Source organism: Carlito syrichta, unplaced genomic scaffold (assembly GCF_000164805.1).
Source record: "Carlito syrichta isolate Samal-C Ts95f unplaced genomic scaffold, Tarsius_syrichta-2.0.1 Scaffold309825, whole genome shotgun sequence".
Taxonomy (NCBI): domain Eukaryota; kingdom Metazoa; phylum Chordata; class Mammalia; order Primates; family Tarsiidae; genus Carlito; species Carlito syrichta.
In genome coordinates, this window is record NW_007253921.1 from 291,459 (window position 1) to 295,961 (window position 4,503).

The following is a 4,503-nucleotide window of genomic DNA, read 5'->3' on the forward strand; positions in this document are numbered from 1 at the left end:
AAAAAAAACTGCCACTGGCTACATTGAACTTATTGTGTCTCTGAGTCAATAAGCCAGAGAGGGCATTGGCTGAGATGCTTGATTCAACCTACCAAGAAGAAATGGGACTGAAACTCCACAATGTGGATAATGAAGAGTATGCCTGAACTATAGGGATTTTTGTTAATATCACCATGTCCTGTAATTAAGATCAATGGAAAACTACAACTGCCCAATCCAGGTAGGACTAAAAATGACCCAGAACTTTCATGAATATAGATTTTGTCACCTTGGTAAGGAAAGAAGCAAAACCAGCTGAGATTCTTTCTGAAGGCAAGAACGGGTAGTAGAAGATAGTTATATATCACTTTCAATCATGCGACCAACTATAGAAAGGAACAAGTTATGACTATTTACTTCTTATTTTGTTATGTGTGGATATAACCTTTGTTTTATTTGCTCTTATTCTCTTATATTAGATATATTGACTTTATATCAGAATGTTAGTATCATTCATTTTATGTAATAGCATTTAAGTTACTGAATATCAAGAAAAAAGTAAACATTAAACTCAAGGACATTATCTCTTTCTCTGGGGAAAAAAATCAGTGAGTTTTCAGTTTAGGCAGAATAGTTGTATGATGTTAAGCAGAATCATGATCTTGTTATTGACTTTATTTAGATATTAAGTATGGTTTAAAGAGATACATGTTGGTGCTAAGTTTTTTGTTTGTTTGTTTGTTTTTGAGAAAGTAGGATTTATTGAGAGGACAGAAAAGCTCCCACAGAGGGAGGGGACCCGAAGGGGTTGCCCGGTGCTAAGATTTTATGAAGTAGAATTGTGATTATTAATTTTATGTGTCAACTAGGCTGAGCTAAGGGCCCAGATAACTGGTAAAATGTTATTTAAATGTGTGTCCCTGAAAGTGTTTCCCAAAGACGTGAACATTTGAACAGAAACCTGAGTAGAGCAGGGTAGGTCCAGGGCCCAGAAACAAAGATAAGGAGTCCCTAGGCTCTGTTCTAAGGCTATTCCACTTGAGTGACCCACAGTCCGTTCCCTAAAATATCTGGCCTCCTTTAGTCTCCAGTGGCAACTTGGTTAGATGCAAATTCTCTGTTTATTTCGTACTTTTAGAAATAGCACAGAAAACATTTTTGTGTTGTTTTCACTTTATACTAGGCCATGAGTATTTTTGCATGTTGCCACTGACTTTATCGTTATAAATGCTCACTCTGGGTATTCTGTGTAGCAGTAGCCCCACTGCCCTGCCAGACCTTCTCCAAGACTTACAGACCATCAATTTTACTAGTATGGCTTATACACAAAAGATGAGAATATAGACTATTCCAACATTTCCTTGCATTTATCATCTCACAGAACATATATTCTAACCCTGCCAGATGGGGAGTTAAGGCCTCACTTGTCTTCATAATATTCCATAATTGAGGCTTGTTTTCTTCAGTAGTACACTTTGTCAATGCTTGTGGATTTTGATTTGATTCAATTCTGTTGTCATCTCAACCATGTTACAGGGAACATTCTATATGTGTACTAATAGACTAGACATTTGTGAGGGCTGCCATAGCATTATCACATACTAGGTAGTTTTAGCAAAAAACTTTTTTAAAAAACTCAATTCTGGATGCTTAAAATCCTATAGTAAGGTATCAGTGAGGGTAGTTTCTTCCAGTTAGTTACTTTCGTATTTTTACATTTTCATGGTGTTTAAATGACAAACCATTATAAATTTGATGCAGTACAATTCTTCATTTTTAAAAATTGACGTTTTTGGTGAAAATTCTAAGAAATCTTTGCCTAATCCAAGATCACAAAAAAAGTTACTTTAATATTCTCCTATCTTTAGTTTCAGTGCTTATATTTAGGTATATGTGTAACAGGAGAGCCGCAGGAAAGAACCATGAAGACCCTAACAGGTAGTTACATTTGGCAGCAGGAATCTGAGAATCAAGGCCATTTACTGAGATTGAGAAGGTGGAGGGGCTAGAGACTTCAGGAGGATGGAGAATATTTAAAATAATCACTTTAGAGAGTAGGAGAGAGAGTTGATGAAGAAACATAGCAGGATTGGAGAGTGTACTGAAGGTCTGAATGCGCCGGTACCACAAATGTGTAGGGACTCTGAAAGGCACAGTCCTGTAATCTTGTTCTGATGTCTCCAGCAGCCCAGGCTTTCAACTGTATCCACCCAGTTGGTGGTTTTTCCAGGTACTAGAGGTAGAAAGTCAAAGGTTCCAGGGAGACAGAGAGCTCAGCAAGAGAATGGTGAGTGTGACAGTGCAGGGTGTTGGTGAAGGATGGAAAGTGGTGAGTGCAGAGGGAGCAAAAAGACAAGACAGGTTGAGGACACATCAACTTCTATTTTTGAATCACAACACCAAATGCAGTGCTGACTCCTCTTATGAGGCAGAGTCATATTGACTTTTCTCTTTTCCTCTCATCTAATGGAGGACCTTGTTCCTGGTAGGAGTTCAGGGTAGTCTCTCAAATGGGTACATGAATAAATTCATTTAAAAATACTGCCACCTTGATTTTAGAAATTCAGTAGACAATCGGTTGGCATGGATAAGAGCAGTACCACAAGATCCATACAGAGTGCTCATGAGTATTACTTAGAGATTTAGGCACCTACACTTGATTTTTAGCGTGTGATGATATATTCCATTTTCTTGATTTGGCTCAATTAAATTCAAATTTAATAAGGAGAATAAAATAACCTTGGTATAGCATATGGCAGTGTAACAGTTTCAAAATATATAGATGTTTTGTTTTCTTAGGATACAATACAATAAGCATAATTATTTATAAATTTGACATTAATGTCATAGATTATATAAATTATGTCATAAACTATGTTCCAGTTTATGTAAATTGTTCTAAAATAATTAGATAAATGTTTAAAATCTATTTTCCCCTAAGGAACTGGGACTCAATAATCATTTTGTGCAAGAAATCACAACCTTGTATGGACATGAGCCAGATGTCTTTAGCCTCATAAACTGGTGCCAGCTGTGCTTATGAAGTTCAAATACTGTGAGCATGTGTATCATTGAAAGAAGTAACTAGGAACATTATTTTGAAGCAAAGTAGGTAGGAGGGTTTTTACTACACAACATTGTGGTGGACTTTGCATTCAAGTAATGTGATTGGGTTAATAGGATGAATTATGTGTCTCTATACATACAAGTATATTATATATGCATACATATATATACACACACATACATATATATCTTGTTATAACATCTTTCTGCATATATACTTATCTTGGAACAGTGGTTTGCATTTCAAAAGGATTCTCTCTGACTTGATTTCCCCTTGCGTTTATTTTAAATAGAAAGTCCTCTGAGAGCTTTTTCCAACACGGTTTAACTTTCCAAAATTTGATTTGCTCCTGCTATTTTAAAACATGCCTTTTGTGAGTTTTAAAACATACAATTTTAAACAGACGGTTATGTTTTTTTTACTACTACTTTGATTCCCTATTGTAATCTCAAAAATAAACTGTTAGATTTGAAAAGTGTACTGATTATATGGTCAACCACATTATCCACAAGCAAAAGGAAAATTGCATATAGTGGCGCCATGGGAGTTACCTATTTAAATAGAATTGGGTCAGAAAGAAACTTTTGGCAAATTCCCTGGTGATAATGGATGCCTTTGTTGACAAAGGGTCCAAAGATGCCTTTGTACTCTATAAAGCCAAAGACCAAGAGCTGTTGGACAAGTGATTGCCTCAAAATGGCAATTAAAAAAACCAAACACCTTAAGAGAAATGTAAAGCTAGTAAATAAAAATTTCAAAATGGAAAGTCCTAAAAGAGGTACTTCTGCTTGGTACACTTTATGTCTCAATTTTATTTTCACAAGAACTCACTGAATAACCAAATCAGTCTCTAGTCATAGGTGACAACTCTGTGCCTTGTAATAAAGAGGGTTATATCTCTATTGTCAGTGCAGGCAAGTAATTTATCACACCATTGTCTCCCACTGTCCCCCTCAAACATTCTGCTCTAGTTCTGAACATCAAGTTGTGACTTTTCTATAAGCAAGTAAAGTGGGAGAAAAAATAAGTGTATCGCCCAGATCCATAAAGCAAGCAGGATTTGAAAACACCTAAGTTTTACATATGAGTAATAGGTACTGTTTGGATGTGATTGTTTTTCAAAATTATTTATAATTCATAACACATAGCCAAAGAAGTATTGAATGTAATGCATGAATTCCCTAAATTAAACTTTGAAACTATATTATGGGTTAAAAGTAGATGTATGATAAATTTGAACATGAATTTTTGATATCAGAGGTTGCAAAGTAGCTGAACACAGCCTATATATATGTTTATTTTGGCCCATAGATTTTTAATTTATTTTTAAATTTTTTTTAATTGGAGTCTCACTGTCGCCCAGACGGGAGTGCAGTGGCCACTCCTGGCCACCGCAGCCTTGACCTGCTGGGCTCCGGTGATCCTTCCGCCTCAGGCTTCCAAGTAACTGGAACTAC